The sequence below is a fragment of the Herpailurus yagouaroundi genome, unplaced genomic scaffold, assembly GCF_014898765.1.
Source record: "Herpailurus yagouaroundi ecotype Mexico unplaced genomic scaffold, PumYag 180, whole genome shotgun sequence".
In the NCBI taxonomy this organism is placed as follows: domain Eukaryota; kingdom Metazoa; phylum Chordata; class Mammalia; order Carnivora; family Felidae; genus Herpailurus; species Herpailurus yagouaroundi.
In genome coordinates this window covers 4,842,114-4,856,008 of record NW_024412411.1, presented here as the reverse complement: position 1 = coordinate 4,856,008, position 13,895 = coordinate 4,842,114, and the positions used below count along the sequence as shown (strand labels likewise).

Below are 13,895 nucleotides of genomic sequence, written 5' to 3'. Positions count from 1 at the left end.
CTGGGCCTGGTGGGGGGGGGGGGGGGCAATGCAAATGGAGGCCCATATACTTTGTCAGATATTTGAAGGTGATACCACAACTCAGAAACTGCTCAATGAAATAATTTGATTTTCTCTTCTTGACAGATATATCTTCATAATACAAATTGAAATATACACATAAAGGTTTTATACAACTGAGAGTGACTGAATAGCAAAGGAGACTGAATGTAGTTATTAGTACACATCCGGGGGCTTTGTTGGTGATGTTCGGATGCATTGCTACTTATTTTGTAAAATATATTGTCTTCATTTTTACAAGATCACTGTAGTTGTTGTAATCAAGATTTTCACATCATTTAAAAATTGGATATTGACGGTAATCATCTGAAGGATCAAAAATAATATGCGATTATATTTCAAGTGTATAGAATATATTTCCATCAAAAACGTAAATTTTTTGGGGGGCGCCTGGGTGGCGCAGTCGGTTGGGCGTCCAACTTCAGCCAGGTCACGATCTCGCGGTCCGGGAGTTCGAGCCCCGCGTCAGGCTCTGGGCTGATGGCTCAGAGCCTGGAGCCTGTTTCCGATTCTGTGTCTCCCTCTCTCTCTGCCCCTCCCCTGTTCATGCTCTGTCTCTCTCTGTCCCAAAAATAAATAAACGTTGAAAAAAAAAATTAAAAAAAAAAAAAAACGTAAATTTTTTTTTAACGTTTGTTTATTTTTGGGACAGAGAGAGACAGAGCATGAACAGGGGAGGGGCAGAGAGAGAGGCAGACACAGAATCGGAAACAGGCTCCAGGCTCTGAGCCATCAGCCCAGAGCCTGACGCGGGGCTCGAACTCCCGGACCGCGAGATCGTGACCTGAGCTGAAGTCGGACGCCTAACCGACTGTACCACCCAGGCGCCCCCAAAAACGTAAATTAAAGTAAATGTAAAGAAAGGAGAACTTACATCCTCAAAACTTGTTTTCATTCCTTGAAATTATCTATGGATATTAAAACTATATACATTGTGAGGCGCCTGGGTGGCTCAGTCGGTTGGGCGACTGACTTCGGCTCGGGTCGTGATCTCACGGTTCGTGGGTTCAAGCCCCGTGTCGGGCTCTCTGCTGACAGCTCAGAGCCTGGAGCCTGCTTCCGATTCTGTGTCTCCCTCTCTCTGCACCTCCCCTGCTCATGCTCTGTCTCTCTCTGACTCTCAAAAAATAAATAGATGTTAATAAAAAAATTTTTTTTAAAAACTATATACGTTGTGATCAACGAATATCAGATTTTAAAGTAAAATTATTTAGAGATGAAATATCCACATTTTTGAACATTTGTAACTGTGAACCTATTCACGGTCCCAGGTGTCCATGTGGTTGCCAGTGTGAAGGATTAGCATCACACTTCATGTTACATTAATTTGAGTAATATGAATTCTTAGATGCTGAAAGATGTTCTTCAGCTGCCTTGTGTATTTATTGTGGATACCGCACTAATTCATGAGTACTTTTAGAACCACAGATTGGAACAGGGAGAAAAGCCAAATAAAAAGAAAATGTTGCTCAGCATTACTGGGAAAGACACTTTGTTATGCAAGAAGCTATGGCTAGTCGCTGTCTGAAAGGATTTGACAAGTTTAATTTGCCTCTGGAATGTTTCCTGCTACTTAGTCCCCTCCTCCACCACCACTCCTAGTGTCCCCCTCCCTCATCCTCAACAACGCAACCCACAGACCTTTATCTGGACAGAATCATCTTTTGTTCTTCACGCCAAGAAATGGAGAAGGGTTTCAGCGGAACCTGAGTGGTGTTAGGGGAGTGGATGAGGCTCCCGGGTCCCACGGATGTCCTGTGGTGGGGGCTCCTGTATGTTCTCTACTACGTTCGTTTGTGAGCATGTGTCTGTGATGTGTGGGGCTCAGGGCAGTGGCCTTTCTGCCCTGCGCCTAAGGGTGATTCAGGGGATGGGATGAGATCTCATCAGTGAGATCTCTATCGTACAGTTTAACGAGAGATAAATGATGGAACTTGTGCCATGGCTGGTGTCTAAACCTCTGTGTCTGCGTTCATTCATTCATTTCACTCGTGTGTGCGTTTACTCATTTATTTAAAACCTGTATTCACTTCCTCCAACCCTTCATTTCATTGTGGAATGCCAGGCCATAGGCAGTCTTGTGATGCAGCCCCAGATCCTACAGATGAGGGAATCAAGGCTCAGAGAAGTGCACTGGTGTACCTAAGGTCACACGGCAGGAAAGCCCCTGGCAGGTTTCACAGTAGAGGATGGACGCCACGTTTGAGTTTCAGGTAAAATCTGAACAGGTATTACTGTATCCCAATCGGCTTTTGGGGCTCTGCCACCCAGCCACCTGCCTCGGGGCCCTTTTCAGCTTGAAGAGCCACTTCCTGTTTGGGGCCAAACACTTCCTTCAAGTGACTCACAGGCTCCCACTGGTCTCGTGCTGGGAAGCCAGCGTGGGGGTGGAGATAGGCCCAGGCCACGTCACCTTCTGCCTGTGACCCCAGTTGGGTGACCCTGAGACCAAGCAGTGCCACAGATTAGAGGTAGGAGATGGAACAGGAAGGAGGATGTCAGACGGTTCTCACCCGGCCTGGTGGGCAGGACTCTGAGGGAGCGGGGGGACCTGAACCCGGGCCACGGTGGGCAAGGGGGCAGCCTCCACATCCCGCCCTTCCCACATCTGGCTTCCAGGGTAGCCACTGCCTATGTAGCCGCTGAAGCAGAGACGGGGACGGGGCCCTCAGGGAGAATTTGCGACACTTTCTCTTCAGTGCAGAAGGACAGTTAAGTGGAAAGAACATGAGGCCGGGAGTCATGAACTTGAATTTCTGACACCAACTTTCGCATGAACTTGTCACTCCCTATCCTTCTCTGGGCCCCGATATCCATGCCTGGGGGAGGGCTCGCTGGCTGTGACCTTTTGTGGTAACTTGGTATCTCAGGATTTATGCGAAGAGATTTGGGGTTGAATTCTGGCTCTGCTACCTTGCTGGCTGCGCCCACGTCTCAGAGCCTTCATTTTAAATTTCGAAATAATAATCGCTTTCAAGCATTTTACGTAATTTAATCCCCACATCAACCCTGTGAGTCAGGTTTACTATTATTGCTGTCATTGTAACTATTTTATAATACGGAGATTGAGGCACAGAGAGGTTAAGTAACTTGCCCGAGGTTACACAGTAAGAACCAAGATTCTGATGTGGACAGTTTGACCCCAGTGCCCATGCTGTTAACCACTATGTGCTTGCTACTCAAACTGTGGTCCTTGGACCTGAGCCCCAGCATCACCTGGGAGCTGGTCAGAAATGAAGGATCTCAGGCCCCCTTGTAGACCTACTGTGTCGGACTGTTTTAACAGGGTCTCCAGGTGATTTGTTTGCACACTGGAGTTTGAGAATGTTTCTATTGAGAGTGTTTATATTCCACCCATCACTTAGGGTCATAATGAATGGGAGGCAAAGGAAATAAGTATGTTTTGTAAACTGTAAAGTGCAGTGCGTTTAGAGCATGGTGAGAAACCTGGGGACTGCAGGTAGAGGGAGGCAGGGTTAGGGTGCCCCGGGGGTCTCTCAGTAGCCGGATGTCCTCTCTAAGCTGTCTCTGAGTCCAGTTCTGTCCCCCTCCGGTCTGAGGCCGAGCTTGGCTGTGTGTTTCTTGCTGGGGTGTGGCTCCAGGGCCTGATCGGGTTGGAGAGTTCTCATGTTGGCATGGGCTTGAGCCACCCCTCTCCTGGGGCTGCAGGGCACCAAGAGGCCCGGGTCCCAGCCCTGGCTCTGTCTACAACTCTCTGGGAAGGCCAGGCCAGCTCCCGGCCCTGCCAGCCTCGCTCTGCCCTGGTGGGCAACACGGCAGCATCCCTTGCAAGCCTGCAGTGCTGCCCCAGAGCTGTGTCCCTTCTCCATTTCTCTCCAAGGCCTGTCGGAACCAACTCTCCTCCCAGTTCCCGGGCAGGAGGGCTGCCCTACCGGCTGTAGGAGCTGGTGGTAGGGGAGCCAGTACATGAGTCAGAAGTTAGCCACATAATTGCGGTGCCCCAGATCCCGCCTCCAGCCCACCGCCCTCCCCCATCGGCTGCATTAGAAGAGCAGCTGGTTTGGCGGCTACCTCCAGAGGAGCAGGTCTCTGGGCAGCACGAAAGGGCCTCTGCTCCCCCAGGAGCCACACGCAGCCCCAATTTCTCCCCAGAGTGGCTGGAACTTGGATTGCATGTACGTGGGTTCTGGAGCGGGCAAGAGTGGTTCAGGGTACTGGTTGTCCTGTGTTTGGGGTTGGGGCTGGTCTGTGGGCAGCATGTGTGGAGGTAGGATTGCTTGTGGGGTGTCTGGTGGTCCATAGCTGGACCACCCGCCGGCTTAGCAGCTTCCCTGGGCAGGGACAAGGCGTGAGCCATCCCTGGGCCCCACACCCAGCATGGGGTGGGCACGGCATGGGGACTGGCTAAGGGTCCGGTGGGAGAGGAGAAGGTAGGGTGGACCGATGAGTGATCTGACTGGGTTTGTCCCCTTGTCCCCTCAGCTGTCCCAAGGAAGTGACACCACCACCTCCGTGGACAGGACATCCTCAAGAGCCCTGCTCACAGCCGCTGCTACCTTCTCCCAGGTAAAGAAAAGAGAAAGGAAGGGTGGGGGGTGGGGGGGAGAAAGGAGGTAGGGACAAGCCACAGAGAGCAGTGCTCTGGCTTCTAAAACAGTATCTACCTCTCCTAGGGAGACAGCACCTCGCAATTTACAAAAACCAAAGAACAAAAAAGCCAATCAAGGGGGACAGGGATTGTTGTCCCATTTGATGGGCGAGTAAAGAACTGGAGTATTCTTAGACAACTTATTCCAGTGTACTGGATACTTGTCTAAGCACCTGACATGTATTAGCTCATTTAATCCCCTCAACAGCCCATGAGGTGGGTGCTATTATCCCCGCTTTATGGATAAGGAGACTGAGGTATAGTGGTATCCTACCAATTAGTAGGTGGTAGGACTGGGTTTCAAACCCAGGCAGACTGAGTCTCCTTGCACATTCTCAATCCCTGTGATTTACTGCCTCTAGAACCACGTATTAAACGAAGTTTCCTTGACATCCAATTTGGGGGTTGAAAGAGCTCCCATTCCCAGAGGAGATCTGTATTTTCAAAGATAATCCTGGCGAAGGTGATGCTTCAGCCAAAGGAATGAAGAGCAAATGGTGGAATTAGAGGTCTTGAATCACGGAATTGGCATGAACCTTCAAGGTGTGCCAGGCCAGCAAATTCCTGTGACTTTCTTCCTCAGCGTTCTAGTAAATCCAGTTTTCTTTGGTTACCGGATGGAGACCAAGAAATCTGAGAGGAGGGAAGAAGAGGTTAGGCCCCAGGTTCTCAGACGTGCCTAGAAGTAGAGGGGCTTCTGTTTTTCACAGGACACCACAGAGAAGAGATGAAGGGACAGTGAGGAAATCAATTCTGAGGTCACCTTACACCAGACCCGGAACAGATATGTGCAAACAGATGTCAAGGGGTTAAGCAAAAATTGTGGGAGAAAATGCTTTAATGGAGACTTTTTTTATAGTAACTTTTTTTTTTTCTGTAAATTGGGAAAGGCTAATTATTATTCAGGAGCAGAACTGGGATCGGGCTCGGAAGTGGCTCTGCAGTCGCATGGTCTAAGAGGCTGTGATCTCCTTTCCTTCCACTGCACGTGTAAGCAGCTTTTCTGACTCACAAATAAACAGGTGCCTGCTTGGTGCCAGGCCCAGTGCAGAGGCACAGGTCCCCTGCAAAGTGACTCCTCTAGCAGGGATGGGGCCTGGGGTATCTTGTGTCCCCGTCGCCCGGTGCAGGGTCTTCAGAAGAACTTGGCCAAACGGATTAAAAATCTCTGCCTGGGGAAGCTCTCAGTCTGGTGGGCAAGGCGGCTACGGAAGCAGATAATTACCGGGCACAGAGGCCTGTGATCATGTCTCGAGAGCTCTGCCAGATGACGGGGACACAAAGAGAGGAGGCAGTGGGCTTGGGGGGGGGGCGGGAATCAGACCAGGCTTTGCACAGGGTCCATTTGTTAAGGTGGATAGGATTTGAATTGGGGTGGTGGGGAGAGCTTTCCTGGCAGAGGGCCCAGCATGAGCAAAGGCGTGGAGGTGGGGAGGCCGGATAATGTGGTGTGCTTGGAGCAGAATGGTGTGAGGAGGGGCAGGGGGAGGTAAGGCTAGACAGGTAAGTGTAAGGGGAGGGAAGCCAGAGAAAGATTCCTTAAATGGTAGGCCTTGCTTTTCTTCCCATCCCCGAGGGCCTGCTTGGGAAGCCTGTTTGTGTGATAACTCTGCTATTTTACATAAATAAATAAAATAAATCATTGCTCTCTGTTCCCTCCGGGGGTAAAAACCGGGCAGGGACGAGTTTGCTCAGTGCAAGTCTCTGCCAGACTCAGCTTTCTCCTTTTCCTCCTTTTCGGGTGGCTCCTCCTTCCCGGGGACCCAGGGAGAGGCATCGGAAAAAGCCAGCCTGGTCCCTGTGACTGAATCACTGGGCTCCTGGGAGGCTGGGGTGTCAACCGAGGTGAGAGAATAGTGAAAACCAACCCCACCAGGCCCCCAGGCTGACCCTTGAGGCCCTGCCAGAAACCCTGAGAATATTTGCTCACTCTGCCTGCTCCAGGGAGAACCTGTCAGTGCCAGTGGGGGAGGGGGGTGATAGGGGTCCCAGCAGCTTAAAGACGGAAGCACTCAGCCCTCCAGGGAGGGAGGGGGCTGTGGGGGGGGGGGGGCGGGATGCAAGCCTACACAGGCCACTCCGCTGGGGAACCACCCCTAGGAACTAACTGTACAGGGGATTTCTGCCTGGGAAGGGAGGCCGGATGGAATGACTGCAGATCTTCCCTGGTGCCGCGACATTGAGGACTTGGATAGCCTGAAATCCAAGGATAGTTCTTAGATCCCTGTTGGATTGCGCCAGGACTCGTTGACCATAGGAGTCTTGAGTGAGGTGATTCTGAGACCCCGGTTTAGAGAGTCTGTAAGGAGAGATTTTGAGTTTTGAGATGCTAAGCTCTGTATCCCAGGCAAGGCAAGGTCACACTCTTGGTGACTACTCAGCCCACGCTCAGACCCCTGGCTGGGGAAAGAGAGGTCCTTCCTAGGCCAAGAGAAGCCAGGTCCCCTGGGCAGGGTCCATTCCTGGCTCCTGTCCAGCCTGAAGCCCCAGACATACCTCAGACATGCAGGTCTGTCCCCCTAGGGCCTCAACGGCAGGCGCAGCTCAGGAGACCTATCCTGACCTCTGCTAGCCTCCCCTCCTCACCCACAAAACGGGGATCTGGTACTTACCTCTGGAATCAGCCAGATGCTTCCATGAGCCGATATGCATGGAGGCTCCTGGGCACTAGAAAACACTGCACGTGGCCGTAATCCCAGCTGCTGTTGCTGCAGTGTGGTTGTCTCCTTGAAAGGAAGGTTCGTGTCCGATTCTCTGTGAATCCTGCTTGGCTCCCAGCAGTGCCTGGTACCGAGCAGAGGCTTAAACATTCACTGAGTGACCTCAAGAGCTTTAGGTAGGGAATAAGTCCTCCCAGAGGCCACCGTTCCAAGGAAGCCATCCCTTCCCAAGGGAGGAGCAGGGAGAACTTTCTGCAGGGGGGGCGGGGGGCAAAAGGGGCGGAAGAACTAGGGAAGCCACCGCCAGGGTTGGGAGCAAGTCTGCCTGGAATATAGTCCAGCTTGGCCTGCTCAGAGGGGAAGCGAAATCAGAGGTCTCCTGGCACGGAAGTGTTGGATAAACAGGCTGCCTGGCACCATTGTGGAAAGAGATTAATAACAACCCTAATTATGGCCTGATTGATCTTTTGAGGGCTCCTGCAGAGCCCTGGCCTTGGCCACTGAGCAGCTGTTCCCCAAAGAACCAGCAGGCATGACGGGGGACTGGGGCTGCTGGCCTGCCTCGTCTTTTCACCTCCGAGGCCTCCCTCCTGGCACCTCTCCCAGCCTCTCCCCACTGGCAGCTGCCTCCTCGACAGACTTCCTTCCTTCCCTACATCTGGCTACCTTCTCTGTTGGTTTCGTTAAATCTAGAGCTTTCCGTGAGGCCCACAGAAGTGGACTGACTTGCCCAAGGCCACACAGTGAGATGGTGGCAGCCAGATCTCTCCATTCTGGCCATCTGACGAGGCTCAGGGACAGGAAGGTGGTAACTGTGGGAGCACTCCTCAGAAGCCAACTGCCGAAAGCTGTGCCTCAGGGCAGTGGGGTAGGGTCTGGGATTGGCTGATCCCATTATCAGCCCTGTCCCCCCACTGCCAGCCCCAGCCCTGGGGCCAAGGATTTGTCTCGTGGGTTTGGGTTTGCTTGTTTGGTGAGCCTCCTGGAGGTGCCCTGCTGCTCCTGGGCTCCCAGAGGATGAGGAGTCTCCTTTTGGCAACAGCCTCACCATCATGGAACCCACATGGGCTTCACCTGCTGGCTGGGACCTGGGGGTGCCCTCAGCTCTGAGAGAGGCCCTGCTCATGCCTCCCTGTCACCAGGCTTTCCTTGTGCCGTCCCCTACCTAGAGCCCCTGCTTCCCCCACTTTGTGCCACAAATCCTTCCTTATTTCTGAATTCCGCTTCGATCCACCTTCTCCAAGAAGCCAGCCTTCAGTGATCTGTGCTGGGAACCGCGGAGGCACAGGAGTTATGGGACCCAGAAGAGACCCTGACCCAGGCAGGGAAAGTTTCCCGGAGGAGGGGCTGCTGAGTTGAGACCAAGAGGAGTTTTCCAGGCCTTGAAGATAGGCAGAGGGGCCCAGAGCTAAGTCTGTTTCACGGGCACACCTGCACTGGAAGCAGGGGATGACAAGGCAGTGAGGAGGAACCCCAGGGAGGTCCTGGTCTACCTTCAAGGCCATGTTTCCTGAGCACTATGGGGAGGAGTCCTCATAGCCCTGTGCCTTTTATGCCTTGGGTTTTACTCCAAGGGAATGTTGGGGTCATTGCTGTACCTTGGTCTCTGTCAAAGATGGTGAAGGCACCTGGGCAGGGGCAGAGCCCTGGCCTGGGGCTCAGGATGACTAGGCCTCTAACCTTGTCTCAGGCCTTCCTGCAGCTCTCAACCTCATCTTGACTGTTCTAGGCAGGGGCAGGCTCAGGGCTCCCAGCATTAGTCCTGGGAAGGGAAGGGGTTCTTCCCCTCATACTGGACGAGGACTGTGGGGCTTGTCCTTCCCTCCTCCGTGTGCAGCCCCATCTCTGCTTTCCTCCTGGTGATGAAGACAGAACAGGAGGTTAAAAGGTTTTGGGGGGTGTGCCAGAAAGGCCCTTGAGGACCATCTGGTGGCATGTATCCCATGATACAGATAGGAAAGCTGAGGCCAGAGGCTTACGGAGGTCACCCAAGGCTGAGCTGGGGTTGAGGGCCGTGAGGCCAGCCATGGCCGACAAGAAGTGGGGACTTCTCCTTGTCCACACCCGTGCTCTGCCTCCCTCCCTGGGGCCCTGGCAGGCTCCTGGAGAAGGTCAGGTCTCCTCCTCCTCCAGCCCTACACTTGTCAGGGGTTTCCTTTTTCCTCCCCCTGGGTTCTTGGTGCTGTTCATGCCCCTGCTCCCCGAGTGCCAACCAAATAATTGGGCTTGGCCCTTTGATATGCATTTTGCAGCGACACAGGCGTTGTGGCCGGTACAGCCATGGAAGGCAGCAGGAATGTGGGCAGACCTTCCCTCTGAGGCTGGTGCCATGGAAGGACTCAGCAGTCCTGGGTTCAAATCCTCCCTTCTCCCCAGTCAGCTGTTTGGTCTTGGGTGAATCACTTAATCTCTCCAGCCTGCCTATCTGTCTGTTGATCAATCCACTGATAGAGATATCGAAGTTGAATCCATATATATTTAATGAATATACTTTGGGGTTTTTTTTTTAAGTTTGTTTATTTTGAGAGACAGAGAGAGATAGCGAGTGCACATGAGAGCGAGCACATGCACGCAGGGGAAGGGCAGAGAGAGAGGAGAGAGAGAGAATCCCAAGCAGGCTCCCCACTGTCAGCATGGAGCCGGACGTGCGGCTTGAACTCGTGAACTGTGAGATCATGACCTGAGCCAAAATCAAGGGTCTGATGCTTACCTAACTGAACCACCCAGGTGCCCCTAGGCTTTTTTCTTTTTTTGGAGGTATCTAAGTTTACAGAAGAATCGATCCAAAGGAAAGAGAGCTGCTACCATACTCTCCCTCCCCACCTCACAGTGGCCCTTATTGTCACCATCCTATATTAGGGTGGCGCATGTGTTACCGTGGGAGACAATGTTGACACGGTGTTACCTAAAGTCATAGTTACGCTAGGGCTCGCTCTTGGTGTGGTGCATTCTGTGGGGTTTGACAAAGGTATGGTGACATGTGTCCGTCACTGTGGTGTCCTATAGAACAGTTTCATTGCCCTAGAAATCTTCTGCTCTTCTCCTGCCCCCCACCCCTGACACCCGCTGATCTCTCTACCGCTCCCATGGTTTTATCTTTACCAGCATGTCACAGAGCTGGAATCATATAGTCTGGAGCCTTTTCAGGCTTCCGTCACTTAATGATAGGCTTTTGAAGTCTCTTCGGGTGCTCGTGTGGCTTGATGGCACATTTCGCTCTAACACAGAGTACTCTTCCATTGTCTGGGTGGATCACGGTTTGTTCATCTGTTCACCCTGGGGCCAGTATTTCTAGACTGTAAAAGAAGGCTGTCGAGCTCTACTTTGGTACAATCCCTGTCACTTTCTGTAATAACTGGCTTCTTTCACTTTGCATTATGTTTTCGAGATTTATTCATGTTGTAACATGTTATCTATGTTTGATTCCTTTTTTTTGCAGCCTTGGGTACTTTTTTGTGTCACTCCATCTAGTCCCTGTTTCTCGGGTGGTTACAGTAAGGCTCAGAGAGAGCTAGTGACCTGTCCAAGGTTACACGGCAAGTCCGTTGAAGACCGGGCTGGAACCTGGGCACTGACATCTGGCCTGAAATTCTTTCCACTCTCAGGAAAGAAACAGGCTTGGGGGGCTACAGCCAGCGCCGTTCAGGGCGGTGAGGATGGTCGTGTGAGGTAGAAGCAGGAAGGAGGGTCAGGTCCGTGCCCAGGATGTCAGGGTGGGAGAGGATCCTAACAGTGCCAATATCCTGCTCTGTAGCAGGTGCTTACTCCATCCCGGGTCTGACCCCTTGAAGACCCTCCCCTGTGTAAAACAGGAGGCTATGAAAGTTCAGGGCAGGGGCCAGGAATTCAGGCAGAAAACAGAACTTTGGACTGAGGGGCGCCCTTGAACATCAGGCTCAGAAGCGAGGGCTTTCTCTTATCCCAGGGCTAGGAGGAGCTCCCTGCTAGGGATTTCTTGGAAACTTGGCTGATACCGGCAGTCCTGGAGGTGGCTTGGAGAAATCGATCCATCCTAAGTAATACCATTAGCCCTGGTGGGAAAAGGAAGTGGCAGGGGAGGCTGGGGAGAGTCTGGTTTCTGGGAGCTTGCTTGAGTGCTCAGTGTCTGAGCAGCACGTCTCTGTTAGCAAGACTTCTGGGCCTCCTCAGAAGTACCTTCCGGGAAGCCCTCAGTGCCTCCTCCTTTTATGGCTGGTCCCTGGGGATGTGGGAATAATTCAAGCCATCCCATGGGGGAGACAGGCCCATCAATGGTGCTCATGCAAGATGTCTGGGGAAGACTGAGGGCTATGGGAAGCTGGGAAACCCTCTAACCAACCTGGATCTCAGGGGAGGCTCCCTGGAGGAGATAATGTCTGAGCTGAGACTTGAAGGATGGGTAGGTATTAGTCAGCTGAAGGGACAGCAAGTTCTGGAGGATAAGGCTAGAGAAATCAGAAACCATTTGTTCAAGAGCTTGCTCTGGTCACAGGTGAGGGCTTGGGTTGGTGGGGTGTGATCCCCGGAGGGAGGCCAGAGGATTTCCTACCTAGGGGAGAGATGAGACCTGAGCCAGGCCAAGGGGATGGTGAGAAGAGGCTGTGAGGGATGTTAGAAGCAGGTTGGGGAGTGGGGAGGTGGGAGGGGGGGCAGGGTGCCTGGGTGGCTCAGCTGGTTAAGCATCCAGCTTTGGCTCAGGTCATGATCTCACGGACCATGAGTCTGAGCCCTGCATCGGGCTCTGTGCTGACAACTCAGAGCCTGGAGCCTGCTTCACATTCTGGGTCTCCCTCTCTCTCTGCCCTCCCCCACTCACACTCTGTCTCTCTCTCTCAAAAATAAATAAACATTAAAAAATAAAAAAAATAAAAAGCCTTGGGGTGCCTGGGTGGCTCACTTAGTTGGGCATTGGGCTGCTGCTCAGGTCGTGATCTCGCGTTTCACGGGTTCGGGCCCCGTGTCAGGCTCTGTGCTGACAGCTCGGAGCCTGGAGCCTGCTTCGGATTCTGTGTCTTCCTCTCTCTGCCCCCCCCTCTCTCTCTCTCAAAATAAATAAACATTTAAAAAAATTAAAAAAAAAAAAAAAAAAGCAGGTTGAAGAGGTCAGTGTGGCCTGTGCTGGGTCTGCAGGGCCTGGGTGACTCACCGGGGACAGGCAGTTGCTTCTGGCTGTCTCAATCAGGACACAGCCACCAGGTGGGCTTTGTCACACCTAGTAACTGAAGCCGTGGGAAGGGACAAAAGGCCCCAGGAGAATATGCAGAGGAGAGAGAAGAGGTTTGCCTCCCCAAGATGCCCCTAGAGTTATGAATGGTGTGAAAATTCATCAAGCAGGGGGAAGGGGGGAGATGATTCCAAGAGCCACAATCAGCTGAGCCCTGGGCTGAGGCCCTAGGGCAGGCGGTTCTGCTTTCCTGATTTGAAGTGCAATTTCCATTCCTGGTGCCTTATAATGCTCATTTGGGGGTGGGGGGGCAGGGCAGAGGACATGTGGGACTCAGTCCCAGGCTCCAGGAGTCCTGGGAAAGGCTTGTGAGAGCAGGGGGACCTGGGCGTGCGCTCCTGTTCACAGAAAGCCCACCTGCTACACCTCAGTCACTGCAGTGATGTGCCCTCTCGGCACCCGCCCCCCAGTCTGCTCTCCTATGGGTGTCAAGGCAAAGGCTGTTACCCCATTTTACAGATTCAGAAACCAAGGCTCAGGGAAGAACCCTAGAGGCCCCAGCCACAGAGCAAAGGTGGGGACAGATGTGATGGATCTGACCAGCAGAGGCCCTACTCTTGGGGTAAGATCTGGCCTTCTACCCCCTCTGGAAGGCTGCGAATGTGGGAATACATTTGTATGCTCCTTCTAGAGTGGAATGAAGTAAAGCTGAGAGCCTTCTCCCCCAACTGCCCCTCCCGCTCTACAACCCCACAGGACCTAAGTCACCAGACTACAACAGCACCCCACTGCACACTGTTCCCTAAGCCCTGGGCTCAGCTTGGCTCAGAGAGCCCTCAGCAGCTGCATCCTATTCCACATACCTCCCCGGGGAGCCACGGGCACAGAGGCTATGCCAGACAATTCCCAGCAATTAGGAGGCTCCTGGTCAGTCAATATTCCCAGCAAGGCCCTAATGCATCTCCCCCCTCCTAACAGACCAGAGGCTATAATCCTTGTGCTGAGGTTAGCATTTGGTCGGGTGGGGCAGGGGAGCAGGGGTAGGTCGAGGCCCTGAGTGCCACCGAGGTGGAAGCTGTGGGTAGGCCTGAAGCCCAGACCGACCGCCCCTCTGGAGCAGCCCCTGGGCACTTAGGCCTCAGCTCAGTGCTGCCTCCAGGAAGCATGCCCCGTCGCTCCCCCTCCCCCTGCCACCATGCACAATGTTAAGTGCCCACAGGTCCCCCTTACTCTCTCCAAAATACCAGCTCCTGAGCCATTATAGCCGGCCCAGGGGTTGAGGTCAGCAAACTGCCCCCGTAAAAGGGCTGGGCAGTATGTATTCTAGTCTTTGTTGGCCATTCAGGCTCTCTTACAATCACCCACCTCTGCAGTTATAGTTACGGAAGCCATAGACAATACATAAGCAAATGATTGAGGCTGC

The 13,895-nt window shown here is 52.9% G+C and overlaps 1 protein-coding gene across 8 annotated transcripts in view; it reads left to right on the top strand.

Annotated features, from left to right (window-relative positions):
- The window catches only part of GDPD5 (glycerophosphodiester phosphodiesterase domain containing 5), an 87,888-nt gene that overhangs the window by 29,340 nt on the left and 44,653 nt on the right, over positions 1 to 13,895 (top strand). For 6 of the 8 annotated variants that reach the window (XM_040489380.1, XM_040489383.1, XM_040489388.1 and 3 more), the window contains exon 2: positions 4,504 to 4,587. The gene's annotated coding sequence lies outside the window, so the exon portion shown is untranslated. Of the gene's footprint in view, positions 1 to 2,125; positions 2,274 to 4,174; positions 4,197 to 4,503; positions 4,588 to 13,895 lie in introns of those variants that run through there. The other 2 variants (XM_040489381.1, XM_040489382.1) reach the window with 2 other exon arrangements.